This window comes from Scyliorhinus canicula, chromosome 1 (assembly GCF_902713615.1).
Source record: "Scyliorhinus canicula chromosome 1, sScyCan1.1, whole genome shotgun sequence".
Taxonomy (NCBI): Eukaryota; Metazoa; Chordata; class Chondrichthyes; order Carcharhiniformes; family Scyliorhinidae; genus Scyliorhinus; species Scyliorhinus canicula.
The window spans coordinates 29,678,312-29,694,224 of NC_052146.1; the positions used below are offsets into that span (position 1 = coordinate 29,678,312).

At 48.4% G+C, this 15,913-nt stretch overlaps 1 protein-coding gene across 4 annotated transcripts in view; it reads left to right on the forward strand.

Moving 5' to 3' along the window:
- Positions 1 to 15,913, forward strand: part of ttc28 (tetratricopeptide repeat domain 28) — a 965,957-nt gene that overhangs the window by 56,395 nt on the left and 893,649 nt on the right. The gene's annotated exons all lie outside the window — the stretch shown is intronic.

Consider the following 15,913-nt stretch of genomic DNA (forward strand, 5'->3'; position numbering starts at 1 on the left):
AGAACGTGAAAACAAAAGGACTGTACAATAAAAGTACAGTCCAACCCAGATCTGCCTAATTGACCCCCTATACTACATTCCCCTAACCCTCCTTCCCCCCCCCGCCCTCCTGCCGACATTTAATTATCCGCAAAGAAGTCAATGATCTTTATATTCGCCTCCAGTTGCCTACCTTTAACGAAACCTGTTTGGTCCTCCCTAATAACACTCGGCACACAATCATCAATCCTAGTGGCCAAAAGCTTTGCCAGGAGTTTTGCATCCACATTAAGAAGGGAGATCGGCCTATAAGACCCACACGACTTCAGGTTCTTGTCCCGTTTTAAAATCAAGAAGATGGTAGCCTGCGACATCGTCTGGGGAAGCATCCCTCTGTCCCTTGCCTCATTAAAAACCTTGACCAGCAGCGGCCCCAATATCCTTGAGAATTTTTTATAAAATTCTACCGGGTACCCATCCGGCCCCAGGGCCTTACCTGGCTGCATGGCCTTTAAGCCCTCTAATATCTCCTCAACTCTGATCGGGGCACCCAGCCCTTCTACTAGCTCCCTGCCCACTTTTGGGAATGTCAGGCCGTCTAAGAAGCGTCTCATCCCCTCCGGCCCCGCGGGGGGCTCCAAGCTATAAAGTTTGCAGTAAAAGTCCTTGAAAGCCCTGTTCACACCCGCCGCATCCCCTACCAAGTTACCGCCTCCATCCACCACTTTCCTTATTGCCCAGGCCGCCTCCCTCGTTCTGAGCTGCTGAGCCAGCATCCTGCTGGCTTTCTCTCCATGTTCATAAACCGCACCCCTCGCCTTTCTGAGCTGCTCCACTGCCTTACCTGTGGACACCACCCCAAACTCCGCCTGCAGCCTCCTCCGTTCCCTCAAGAGCTCCGCACTCGGGGTCCCCGCATACCTCCTGTCAATCTGCAGAATCTCCGCTAACAGTCAGTCCGTTTCTGCCCTGTCCGTCTTGTCCCTGTGAGCCCGGATTGAAATCAGCTCCCCTCTCACCACTGCCTTGAGCGCCTCCCACACCACCGATGCTGAGACTTCCCCCGTATCATTGACCTGCAGGTAGTTTTGTATACACTTCCTCACCCTCTCGCACACCCCTTCATCCGCCAGCAGTCCCACATCCAGCCTCCACTGCGGGCGCTGGAAGCTCTCTTCACTCACCTGTAGCTCAACCCAATGCGGGGCATAGTCGGAAATGGTGATTGCCGAATACTGCGCATCTACCACCCCTGTCAGTAGATCTCTACTCAGTATAAAAAAATCGATCCGGGAGTCGACCCCATGAACGTGCGAGAAGAAGGAGAACTCCTTCCCTGTCGGCCTACCAAACCTCCACGGATCGGCCCCCCCTATCTACTCTATGAACTCCCTCAGCTCTTTTCCCATTGCTGATAATCTGCCCGTTCATGACCGGGCCAGGCTTGGATCCATAACTATATTGAAATCCCCTCCCATAACCAGCTTGTGGGAATCCAGATCGGGTATCTTCCCCAGCATCCTCTTTATGAAATCCGCATCATCCCAGTTTGGCGCATTAATGTTGACCAAGACCTTCGTCCCTTCCAACCTACCGCTAACCATAGCGACCTCCCCCATCCAAAACAATATTCCCCACCTCAAACTGCACCCGCTTGTTCACCAGAATCGCGACTCCCCTGGTCTTAGCGTCTAGCCCTGAGTGGAATACCTGACAACCCAGCTCTTCCTCAACCTGATCTGGTCCGCTACCTTCAGGTGCGTCTCCTGCAACATTATCACGTCCACCTTTAAAGCCCCAAGATGCGCAAACACTTTAGCCCTCTTCACCAGCCCATTGAGCCCTCTAACGTTCCACGTCACCAGCCTAGTTGGGGGGCACTGCACCTCCCCGTAGTCGGTCAGCCATCCCCTTTCCTGGGCCTGCCCCCAGCCCCTGCCCCATGCCTCTGTAGCCCCGCCTCCTGGCAGCGCCCAACCCCGGCCTCTTCTCCGCTTCCAAAATCAAATCCATCCCTCGTCAGCCAAGCAACCCCTCCCCCTCCCCCCTAGCAACAACACTCTGTAACCTAACCCCATCCCTAATCTGATTGTATACACACCCCCACTGCGCTTCCGCAGACTAGCTCTCCCAGCTAGTTTAGTGGCCCGCGGCTCCGGCTTCAGCATGTCTCCCACCTATTGCTGCCTACCTGCCCTTCCCCCGCCCCTCGAAACCATTGCCCTCATCAACCCAGCCCCGGCGGCCGCCCCCTTTAAGAAACAGATGCCACCCAAAGTCAGTACAGTATAAAGAAAAACAATGCCAAACTCTCGCCATAATACAGATCAAAGTAATACCACTCAAAATAATACAAAGTCAAAAATCCCCACCACCATCCCCCTCACAACACAGAAAACCCACCGAGATCGAATAATTTTCTAACTACTTTCCCCTTCTTAAACAAAACACAATTATCGAAGAGAAAAGCCAAAACGAAAACAAACAGACGAATAAATCAGTGCAAACAGCATTTGAAACGAACAGGAAAAACAGTTTCTCAAACTTAGAGGAGAATGTTCTCAAGTTGGCACTAGTCCTTTCTTCCTGGCAAACTCCATAGCGTCTTCGGGCGACTCAAGGTAATGATGTTGGTCCTCATGCGTAACCCAAAGTCGCGCCAGATACAACAGACCAAACTTAACCTGCTTCTTGAACAGGATTGACTTGACTTGATTAAAGCCTGCCCTCCTCTTAGCCACCTCCACGCTTAGATCTTGGTACACCCGCAAAATGCTGTTGTCCCACTTACAGCTCTGCGTGCGTTTCGCCCATTGGAGAATACGGTCCTTTTCCAGGTACCTATGGAACCTGACCACCATCGCCCGAGGGGGGGTCTCCCTGCCGCGGCTTCCTCGCTAGTGCTCTGTACACCCGATCCACCTCCAACGGTTGGGGGGAAGCCCCATCTCCCAGCAGCTTCTGGAACATGTTCGTCACAAACTCCCCGGGATCAGCCCCCTCCGGGAGGCCAACAACCCTTAGGTTCTGCCTACGGGACCTGTTCGCCAAATCCTCTACCTGTTCCAGCAGCCTTTTTTGCCGGTCGCTCAGTATCCCCACCTCCATCTCCACCGCCTTCTGCTGTTCCTCCTGTTCAGCTCGCGTCTTCTCCAGTTTCTAGATCGCCCGGTCCTGGGCATCTAGCCTCCACTCCATCCTCTCCACCGTTTCCTTAATCGGGTCCAGACATTCCCGTTTCTGTCTGGCGAAGCCTCCCCGGATGACCTGCATCAGCTCCTCCGTTGATGGTTGGGCTGAAGCCCCAGGGGTCTGGACACTAGCCATCTTGTCCGCTGCTGCAGCCAACACACAGCTCGAGCCTGAATTTCTGTTTCTTCCCTTTCCTTCTCTTCGGGCTCTCTGTTCCATAAACCAATATATACACCGAATGCTTGTTCTTCAAGTGAAGAGCACTGTTTCTTCAAATCCAGCGCTCAAAAGCGCAAACAAAGTCAGGGGGAAAGGTCTGAATGTCTAGCCAGAGCGGGAGCCACCAAATGTGCGACCTACTCCCTCATGGTCGCCACCGGAAGTCATCGATCCAGACACACTCTTGACAAGGTTGTGAGAATAGTACTTACAATTGGATTCCCTTCACAGATACATAGAAAACAGTTGACCTTAATTGCCACCTTAATTTTATCTTACTCGCACCCACTCCCATACCCCCCAAGCACAGGATCCTCAAAAGTATATTTTTCTCACCATGATTCATCGACATTTCCAACAAAGTGACCTAAAAATCTTTGTCCTCTTAGATTTTTTTCTCCGCCTTGTTTCCCTACACCCGATACTGCTTCAGCACTGCCCTTTCAAGCAGTCCATTCCAAACTTTAAACATTCATTGCGTAAAAAGAAGTTTTCCTGAATGTCACCTCTGATTCTTTCTCCGTTTGCACTCTGGTTATTAATCCTTCATTGGAGACGGTGGCCGGAATTGTCTGGCCGTTGGGATTCTCTTGCAATAATAATAATAATTGCTTATTGTCACAAGTCGGCTTCAATGAAGTTACTGTGAAAAGCCCCGAGTCGCCACATTCCGGCGCCTGTTCGTGGAGGCTGGTACGGGAATTGAAGCTGTGCTGCTGGCCTTGATCTGCGTTACATAGAACATAGAGTGCAGTAGGAGGCCATTCGGCCCATCGAGTCTGCACCGACCCACTTAAGCCCTCACTTCCGCCCTATGCCCCTAACCCAATGACCTCTCCTAACCCTTTTGGACACTCTGGGCAATTTAGCATGGTCAATCCACCTAACCTGCACATCTTTGGACTGTGGGAGGAATCCGGAGCACCCGGAGGAAACCCACGCAGACACGGGGAGAACGTGCAGACTCCGCACAGGCAGTGACCCAGCAGGAAATCGAACCTGGGACTCTGGCGCTGTGGAGCCACAGTGCTAACCACTATGCTACCGTGCTGTCCTGCTGTTTACAATCCAGCTGTTTAGCCCCCTGTGCTAAACCAGCCCCATCGTCAGCACATTCCCGCCCATGGGTTTCCCTGGCATGGCTTCAATGGGAAATCCTATTGATAAGCAGTGGGAGTAGAGAATCCCGCCACCACGGGAACAGCACACCGCCAAAAAACATGGGGCTGGGGGGGGGGGGGGGGGGGGGAGGGACTGGAGTATCCAGCTCAGTTTCTCTTTATTTACTGTATCTAAAGTATATCAAACCTGCTCTTAACTTGACCTGTGCTAAGGAGAATAACCACAGGTTCCCCAGGGTTAATGTTGTTTGTGGACTAATGCCAGGTTGAGGTGAGAGGCTCAGGATCTGGTCATCTACCCCCTCAGTAGTATTGATGGGTTTTGGATGCAGGTGACATTCCCACTGTAATAACTGGCAGACATTGCATAAAAACAACATGCTGGGGAGGAAATTAAAACCAGTTTTGTTTAAAATTGAGTTGAAAATAGACATGAAATTAATGGAACACAGTGATTTCTGAAAAAAATAAAATAAAACCAGAAAATCCAAGACAAATATTCTGAAAACATTGCCCGAAAGATAATAAATCCTCAACGCTATCCCATCCATGTGCAGACACAACTGGAGCCGTCTTACATGTAAATGAAAGCTACATTACCGACTGTCAAGTAGATCATTTGTAAAACATGAGTAACCATCGCTGACTCAAGGATGCAGTTTACATAGGCTGGTGGTTGTTTTTGTCTGCTGCATTTCAAGAATACAGTAATTAAATGAAGTGCTTTGAAGTGTTTCAACATGATGTCCTATTTGTGTGCATGTTTATAAAAATGCTTGGAAGCGTGGTGTTTTGCAGGGCTGTGCATTTATGTAGGCTTGAGTCCAGTGTAAAAATTAAATAATTCTGTGCGACCACTGTTAATTGCCGCCCTGATCTTAAGTGAAAGGGTGAGGACGGAGTACATCAAAGCCGCGGAACGGCTATACCTGAAGGGGTGAACGGCCAACGATTTTCTGCACTCCACTGTAGTGATATGAATATCTAGAGACAAGTAAAGGGTTAATGATTACATCTTAGTATAACACAACCACTAGAGGGCAACACTAAATTCCACTATATATACGAGATCTCAAAGCATCTTGGGTCCCTTCCAACCAGGAGCGACGAGACAGAGCATTAGAGAGATGGATCACAGCATAGTTAGCACGTGTAGTTTAAATTAGTCAATACTTTAACATAGATTACTTAATTACTAGTTATAGTTCTGTAGAGTGCGCAAACTCAATATTAATCATTTCGTTATTTAATAAAATCTGTTTTGCTTTAAGTAGAAGATTGTTGGTTTCTTAAGAATCACACCATCAGACCATTCTGGATATATAAATCAAAGAGTAACGATATATTACCAAAGAATAATTTAACAGCCACTATGTTCTGTATCTCAGCTCAAACTGGGACAACCTGGTGTTGCACCATAGCCTTCGTTGCTATGGTGTAGACATTTGGGGCGCGATTCTCCGCTCCCCAGGCCGGGTGGGAGAATCGCGGGAGGGCCGCTCTGGCACCCCCTGCAATTCTCCGACCCCTCCCAAAATGGAGTGTCGCATTTTGCGACACGCCGCTCGGAGAATCGCGGGTCCTCGTTTTTCATGGAACATATTGCAAAAGGTGAGTTTAGGGCCTGTGAGGGGGCGGAGAGGGGAGCGAGCACCATGGCCGTGCTCAGGAGGGGACTGGCCCGCGATCGGTGCCCACCGATCGTCGGGCCGGCGTATCCAAAAGACGCACTCTTTCCCCTCCGCCGCCCCGCATGATCAAGCCGCCACGTCTTGCGGGGCAGCGGAGGGGAAGACTGCAACCGCGCATGCGCGGCTGACGTCATTAGGCGCCGTTGGCTGCGTCATTCCCGGCAGCCGAGTTCCCTGCAACGCCGCTTGTAGCCGGAATGGGGGCGAGGAGCGGCCTCCGACGCCGTCGTGAAACACTTTGGGTTTCAAGCCAGCGTCGGCCGTTGCGGAGAATTCCGCCCTTGGTTGCTATAGTACTTCCACAATGTGATTAATACTGCTACACATCTTTTAAGTTACTGAGGGGAATAATTTATCTGTGTCTGACCCTAAAGTGCTCTAAACTCCTGAGCGTGATTCTTTTAGAGATGTCTGATTTTGTGGTAACAGAGAATTGTAAAGTCAAACGTCAATTCTGGTCTCCAAAAATAGCTTGTGGATTGTGATCTTGTGCCAGTTCCTTCCTTCTGAAGATTCGTGTCACCACGCCTGTGTCTGAAGTGAACACACAGTTGTCTGTTTAACATCAGTAGAAAAGGCTAGAGTTGCAAAGAATGGTATACAGTGTCTTATAGTGAACGGCGAGGTTCAGCAAAACTAACTTAAAAGGGTATTGGCTCAAGTTTGCTATTTTAAAAAAAAAGATTGGATCTTGTTCTCAGTTGATGAGATGTGCTCGGCAGAGTTGAGGGAGCACTCATGGGAAAATTGGAGCAACAATGAGGCATATCACACCAAGCTGACATACCCCAGTGTCGGGGTAGATGGCCACCAGGCGAAGGCCACCAGACTTGGTAGAGATATGTGTGATTAGAACATGGAACATGCAGTGCAGAAGGAGGCCATTCGGCCCATCGAGTCTGCGCCGACCCACTTAAGCCCTCACTTCAACTCTGTCCCCTTAACCCAATTATCCCTCCTAACCTTTTTGGACACCAAGTGCAATTTAGCATGGCCAATCCACCTAACCTGCACGCCTTTGGACTGTGGGAGGAAACCGGAGCACCCAGAGGAAACCCACTCAGACACGGGGAGAACGTGCAGACTCCGCATAAACAGTGACCCAGCGGGGAATCGAACATGGGACCCTGGCACTGTGAAGCCACAGTGCTAACCACTATGCTACCATGCTTCCCACAAATGATGTAGGATGGGAGTGACTGAGAAGAAGATAAAAAATACAGCTGTGTTGCAGACCTTAGATCAAGTGCCAAGCCCCATAATAGATTAAGTTCGCTGTTATAACCCCAGTGGAGATCCCGGGATCAGGACCAGACAATTTCCCATGACCTCCCCGGAAATCGAATTTCCCCTTTAAGGGAAGCAGGACTTCCCTTTAAGTGGGCGGGTTTTCCTCTTTACAAGGAGAGCCCCAGCTGTATAAAAGCCCCAGCCTAGGTGCAGCTCGGTGGAAGACCCTTAGGGGAGTGGGGTAGTATTGTAATTGCATTGGAATAAATCTTGTTCTTTAATTTCTATCATCGTCTATGCATTCTGCTTATCATGGCTTCAACACTAGCCATGTGTGCCAACCAGGAAAACCCAACCAAAGCTGACCAAACACCGACTGCACAAAAATGGACCTGAAAAGATAGCCCCATGATGAGAATGAACAAGTGGTTGCACTGAGAGTGGTGGGGGACCCAAGTTGTAGAAATATCCACCCAACATTTCCAACGCATTTGCTGTCTACAGTATTATGGATGTGGGGAAAGTGCTCAGATGGCGATATCCATGCTCAAAGCTTCTGGTTTGCTTTTGGCAGTGGGCTATTTGGAATTTTCACTTTTTTATTTGTCACACCTTCCAGAATTTTGAATTCTTCTGCACTTCTGCCTTTCAAGCCAACAAAAAACAGATCTTGGAAGAGCTTAGGGTGTTTTAAATACCAACATGAAGTAGGTTTCAATGGAACATCCCAAATCCAGTTACCTCAAATTATTATTGATTCTCAATTTCCAGGTGGATTTTTAATTCCACTCAGTTCAGTGAAAGGTTTAGTACATGATTCCCCCAAATGATCATCAAAGCCCACCCGTACCATGTCATTTTCTGAAATCGAGAGGAAGTAGGTGATTTGAGGTGAATGAGTTTAAATTCTAGGAAGCTGGAGTTTTATTCAGCTCTAGATCTTTAACACCTACATGTGGGATTGAAAATGGCACATTTACATTTCAGTTTCCATTTAATTTTTCTAATGTAGAATATGTATTTTAGCTCATTTAGAAGTGTTTGGATACCGGACTGGGCCCCAAAGTTTGTTCGGATACCAGGCGAGAATCCCAAACAATTTTTTGAAATTTGTAAAACTGTGAGGAAAGGGTACTTCACCCCAGGAGCGATGACTCTGACCAATAAGTATATTTTACTTTAAAACAAACTTTAATTTAAACAGAGAATTAACCACATTAACATCAAAGAAACAGCTTTAAAATGAACAGTTAAACAGTTCTACAACACAAGGAAATGCTTCCATTTACTACCTGCTACTAACTCCAATTAAGCAACCTAATACAGTTCAAATGCCACTTATATATAAAGTTAACAAATAGATTACGTGCTTAGCTGTGTGGAGACCCTTTCGAGAGCAGATTCAGTACACTCCTGCTCAACCTAACAGCATTTGGCAAAACTGTTGCCAAACAGTTCAACTCAAAATCCTTCTGTCTTGTCAGACTCAAATCCTGTATCAAACTGCAAAACTACGGAAAAACCTGGCTCCTCCCATTAATTACATCATCTGCAACCCAATAATTCCATGAGCTCCTTAGCTAAGACTAAACACCTCGCCCCCATAAATTATCTATACTTCAGGGAATCTCCAACAATCATAACAATGTTCCATTAGCCCATTATATGTAAATAGGTAAATGGTTAGAAACCATGGTTACCCCTGTTTTACGACTTCTTAATTACAACCTTAGCCGACACACAGTCTGGATATCTTGACCTAAGTTCTTTGATAATAATAAATCTATACCTTAACCCAGGCTTTTAAAACCTTTACTACAACACACACACACTCACACACATATATATATATATATGTACCAATTTCTTCATCACAGAAGGCATTGTTAATCTCTGCCTCCATTTATCAAAGGTGAAGGGTGATTTGAAGAACATTTTAGCTGAGCGGCTGCATGTGTCTGTGCGCGTGTGGATCTGCTATGCATGATTGTGGACCTGTGCATTATTACAGTGATGAGGTCTCCAACATTATATTTTGGGACTGTTGCTTTAAATTTAGGGTAATTGATGAGGGGGTCATGAGACCTTTACTGCAGTCTGCCTGACAGTTAGCCTGATTATTAGGGATCAGAGGGTGGCTTAGTTTGTTTTACCGAGATGGAGAAGGAAGTGGAACTATTTACACTTGGGGACAACGGCAGCAGACTCTTGAATTTCCAGTGGGTAGATTCTGAGTCTTCCAAAGTTCTAGGACGGTCCCACAGCTATCAAGCAGTAAGCAGTTGTGCTGTAAGCTGAGCTGAGGGGGAGTTGCAGTCAAGCATGGCTCATTGACATTCCTATCTGAAGGCAAGTGGTGGCATGGTTGCACAGCAGTTAGCACGGTTGTATCGCAACGCCAGGGACCTAGGGTTGATTCCGACCTTGCGTGACTGTGTGGCGTTTGTACCTTCTCCCCGCGTCTGTGTGGGTTTCCTCCTGGTGCTCGGGTTTCCTCCTGCAGTCTAAAGAGGTTCAGGTTAGGTGGATTGGCCATGCTAAATTGCCCTTCGTGTCCAGAGGTTAGGTTAGGTAGGCTTACGGGGATAGGGTGGGGATTGAGCCTATCGGTAGGGTGCTCTTTCGGAAGGTCGGTGCAGACTCAATGGGCCGAATGGCCTCCTTCTACATGGTAGGGATTCTATGACAGTGTGTTTCATGTTAACATGGGCAAGAGGGTAGAGGACGCCCTTTTGTGGACCAGGCTACAAGCTTCCCTACAAATCAATGATTAATACAGATAGACAGCAGTTCTGTGTGGTCAGCAGAGAGACGATGCTGCTGGTCCTTGCGAGCTACTGGATGCAGGAGGAGGGAGATAGTCTCTAGTTGAAGAGATGTGTCCTGCAACCTTCTACGGATTCTGGGATTCTACATCCTGCCATGGTTGGGGAAAGACCAGTCACCGGAACAGGCATTCCTGCTGATGCTGGATTTAAGACATTCTTTGAAAACTGAGGAGCATGGCGAGGGCAGTCCTTCGAGGTTTGGACTGGGTGAAGCTGGGATATGGGAACCATTTGAAGCTGGGAGCAACTGTGGATGTTTGCTTTAGGACTGTAAGGACAGTAATGTTGTGGGGAATGCAATGATTGGTGAGTGTAATTCCTCTTTGTAGTTAAAACAGAAGTTTCCTAAAAAAACAAAAATGGCGTTCAATTAATAGAGCTTTTAGTCATTTGCTACCGTAAAAGTTTAAAAAAAAAATTTTGAGTACCCAATTCATTTTCTCCAATTAAGGGGCAATTAGGCATGGCCAATCCACCCACCCTGCACATCTTTGGGTTGTGGGGGCGAAACCCACGCAAACACAGGAAGAATGTGCAAACTCCACACGGACAGTGACCCAGGGCCGGGATCGAACATGGAACCTTGGCGCCGTGAGGCAACAATGCTAACCACTGCACCACCGTGCTGCCCATTAAAAGTATTGACATATGAAATCTTGCCATGTCCATCTTCCGTCTAGGAAAAGGCAGCTTGAATCTTTAACAAAATGTTATAGGCCTCCTTGAGGATCATAATAGTGCCCATGTCCGTGTGCATGTGCCTATGTGCGTATAGTAATAGAATTGTGTCCCAGTGTCATACCTGGTGAAACCAGGGCCCAGGTTTGGTAATGAGGAGTTAAGAGCTGAGCACGTCCTCTGTTCAATTTCTGGTATCTGCCAAATTAGTTTTTCTGATTCTTGTTTTTCTGGTCATGGTTGTATGAATTGGGAAAAATTCAAAATAAGAACAAGAACTAGCATTTATTTGGCACCTTTAACATTGCAAAATGTCCCAAGGCTGTCATGAATAAAAAGTCAAGTTGGGCTTGTACTTCTGACCGGTGCCGTATACTCTCTGCCAGAAACCACACCTTTGGGGCACGATTTAGCGGGACAAAAACAGAGTCCCATTTCTGGCCCGTTTACTGGGGTGTTTATCAGCACCTGCAGCTCCGAAAAAGACATCACTATTGAATGGCATTTTGCCATGTTTTTTTTTGGATCCCTGCCGAGGCTGCACTGACATCATTTCCTGCACTGATGCGTTCAGCTCGCCAGTGCAGGAAGAGTTCTTGCAGATCGAAGCACCATCTTTAAAGGTCGCCCCAATCTTTCTACCCCTTCCTCAGCATCCCCACCGCGACCTCCTGACCCCCTCACTTCACCTAAACCTAACTCTTACAGGGTGCCAGGTACGGCTGTTAACAAAGAACAAAGAAAAGTACAGCACAGGAACAGGCTCTTCGGCCCTCCAAGCCTGCACTGACCATGCTGCCCATCGAAAATCTTCCACACTTCTGGGGTCCGTATCCCTCTATTCCCATCCTATTCATGTATTTGTCAAGATGCCCCTTAAACGTCACTATCATCCCTGCTTCCACCACCTCCTCCGGCAGCGGGTTCCAGGCACCCACTACCCCCTGCGTAAAAAAATTGCCTCGTACATCTTCTCTAAACCTTACCCCTCGCACGTTAAACCCATGCCCCCTAGTAATTGACCCCTCTACCCTGGGAAAAAGTCTCTGACTATCCACTCTGTCTATGCCCCTCATAATTTTGCAGACCTCTATCAGGTTGCCCCTCAATCTCCGTTGTTCCAATGAGAACAAACCAAGTTTATTCAACGTCTCCTCATAGCTAATGCCCTCCATACCAGGCAACATCCTGGTAAATCTCTTCTGCACCCTCTCTAAAGTCTCCACATCCTTCTGGTAGTGTGGCGACCAGAATTGAACACTATACTCCAAGTGTGGCTGAACTAAGGTTTGATACAGCTACCACATGACTTGCCTATTTTTATAATCAATGCCCCGGCCAATGAAGGAAAGCATGACGTATGCCTTCTTGACTACCTTCTCCAGCTGTGTTACCACTTTCAGTGACCTGTGGACTTGTACACCTAGATCTCTCTGACTGTCAATACTCTTGAGGGTTCTACCATTCACTGTATATTCCCTAACCTGTATTCGACCTTCCAAAATGCATTACCTCACATTTGTCCAGACTAAACTCCATCTGCCATCTCTCTGCCCAAGTCTCCAAACAATCTAAATCCTGCTGTATTCTCTGACAGTCCTTATCGCTATCCGCAATTCCGCCAACCTTTGTGTCGTCCGCAAACTTACTAATCAGACCAGTTACATTTTCCTCCAAATCATTTATATATACTACGAACAGCAAAGATCCCAGCACTGAACCCTGTAGAAAACCACTAGTCACAGCCCACCAATCAGAAAAGCACCCTTCCATTGCTACTCTCTGCCTTCTATGACGTAGCCAGTTCTGAATCCATCTTGCCAGCTCACCCCTGATCCCGTGCAAATTCACCTTTAGTACAAATCTGCCATGAGGGACCTTGACAAAGGCCTTACTGAAGTCCATATAGACAACATCCACTGTCCTACCTGCATCAATCATCTTTGTGACCTCCTCAAAAAACTCTATTAAGTTTGTGAGACATGAACTCCCTTTCACAAAACCGTGCTGCCTCTCACTAAAATGTCCACTTGTTTCCAAGTGGGAGTAGATCCTGTCTCGAAGAATTCTCTCCAGTAATTTCCCTGCCACTGACGTAAGGCTCACCGGCCTGTAGTTCCCTGGATTATCCCTCTTAAACAAAGGAACAACATTGCCTATTCTCCAGTCCTCCAGGACATCACCTGAAGACAGTGAGGATCCAAAGATTTCTGACAAGGCCTCAGCAATTTCCTCTCTTGCCTCCTTCAATATTCTGGGGTAGATCCCATCACGCCCTGGGGACTTATTGGGCGGGATTCTCCGAACCCCCCCCCCCCCCCCCCCCGCTGGGTCGGAGAATCGGCAGTCGGCGCTGCTGGCAGCGGCCCCCCCGGCGCTTCTCCGGCCTGCGATGGGCCGACTGGCCGCCATTTTTCGGCAAGTCGCACCGGCGTAAATCACAACAAGTCCTTATCGGCGGGACCTGGCTCCACGGGCGGCCTGCAGAGTCCTCGGGGGGGGGGGGGGGGGGGGGGGGGGGGAGGGGAAGAGGAGAGATCTGGCCCCGGGGGGTGCCTGCACGGTGGCCTGGCCTGTAATCGGGGCCCACCGTTCCATGGCGGGTCAGTGCCTTAGAGGCACTCTTTGCCTCCGCTGTAAACCTCCATCATGCCGGTGTGGAGAAGAACCCCCCTGCGCATGTGCTGGGATGACGCCAGCACACAATGGCACTCCTGCGCATGCGTACAAGTCGTGCCGGCCGGCGGAGGCCCTTCCGCTCCGGCTGGCGCGGCGCCAAACTATCCGGCGTCGGCCTAGCCCCCCTGAAGGTGTGGAGGATTCGCGGAGAATCTTGTCCATCCACCTTAATATTTTTCAAGACGCCCAACACCACCTTTTGGATCTCAATGTGACCCAGGCTATCTATACACCCTTCTCCAGACTCAACATCCACCAATTCCTTGTGCATTGTGGATAGCACAATTGCATCACAGCTCCAGGGTCCCAGGTTCGATTCCCGGCTTGGGTCACTGTCTGTGCGGAGTCTGCACATTCTCCCCGTGTGTGCGTGGGTTTCCTCCGGGTGCTCAGGTTTCCTCCCACAGTCGAAAGATGTGCGGGTTAGGTGGATTGGCCATGCTAAATTGCCCTTCGTGTCCAAAATTGCCCTTAGTGTTGGGTGGGGTTACTGGGTTATGGGGATAGGGTGGAGGTGTGGACCTTGGGTAGGGTGCTCTTTCCAAGAGCTGCTGCAGACTTGATGGGCCGAATGGCCTCCTTTTGCACTGTAAATTCTATGATTCTCGTTGGTGAATTCTGATGCAAAGTATTCATTTAGTACAGGGGTGGGCAAACTTTTCCGTGCAAGGGCCACATTCAGAAATTCACAATTTTAAAGGGCCGCATAGTATATTAAGTAAAATAATTAATATTTTAAATAGCCAAAATAAAACAAAGTAACTCAGTAAGTAACAGAACAATGTCAATGAGAATGATGCATCTGACTGCAGTCATTTACCAGTTTGTTGAAATCAGGTGTGTTTGTGCTGATCCTTAACACTGACAGAAGCACAGCCTGGCCGAGTCAACGATAAAAACGCGCATAGTGGGGTGGATGAGTGGGGCTGCCTTATTGGTCGGTTTAGTTGGGTGTGCGACCAATAGGAGTCCAGGTTACAAACAATAATAAGGCTTATTGTTTGTAACCTGGACTCCTATTGGTCGCACACCCAAATAAACCGACCAATGAGACAGCCCCACTCATCCACCCCACTACGCGCGTTTTTATGGAGTAAGCACATTTACTTCAGCGGCTTTTCCCCAGCGGCTTTTCAAAAATGCCGGTTATGATTCCGGGCACCTCATTGGCGGGCCGCATAAAAACCTTTGTCGGGCCGCATGCGGCCCGCGGGCCGTAGTTTACCCACCCCTGATTTAGTACCTCGCCCGTCCTTCAGTGGTCAACCCTTTCCTGGCTACCCACTTGCTTTTTATGTACGTGTAAAAAGCCTTGGGATTTTCCTTAATCCTATTTGCCAAGCGCTTTTCGTGACCTCTTTTTAGCCCTCCTGACTCCTTGCTTAAGTTCCTTCCTACTTTCCTTATATTCCACACAGGTTTCGTCTGTTCCCAGCCTTCTAGCCCTGACAAATGCCTCCTTTTGCTTTTTGACGAGGCCTACAATATCTCTCGTTATCCAAGGTTCCCAAATTCGCCATATTATCCTTCTTCCTCACAGGAACATGCCGGTCCTGAATTCCTTTCAACTGACATTTGAAAGCCTCCCACATGTCAGATGTTGATTTACCCTCAAACATCCGCCCCCAATCTAGGTTCTTCAGTTCCCGCCTAATATTGTTATAATTAGCCTTCCTCCAATTTAGCACATTCACCCTTGGGCCACTCTTATCCTTGTCCACCAGCACTGTAAAACTTATTGAATTGTGGTCACTGTTCCTGAAATGTTCCCCTACTGAAACTTCTACCACCTGGCCGGGCTCATTCCCCAATACCAGGTCCAGTACAACCCCTTCCCTAGTTGGACTATCTACATATTGTTTTAAGAAACCCTCCTGGATGCTCCTTACAAACTCTGCCCCGCGCAAGCCCCCAGCACTAAGTGAGTCCCAGTCAATATTGGGGAAGCTAAAGTCTCCCATCACAACAATCCTGTTGCTTTTACTCCTTTCCAAAACCGGTCTACCTATCTGCTCCTCTATCTCCCGCTAGTTTTTGGGAGGCCTGTGGTAAACCTCCAACATTGCGACTGCACCCTTCTTATTCCTGATCTCTACCCATATAGCCTCGCTGCCCTCTGAGGTGTCCTCCCGCAGTACAGATGTGATATTCTCCCTAACCAGTAGCACAACTCCGGCACCCCTTTTACATCCCCCTCTATCCCGCCTAAACATCTAAATCCTGGAATATTTAGCTGCCAATCCTGTCCTTCCCTCAGCCAGGTCTCTGTAATGGCAACAACATCATAGTTCCAAGT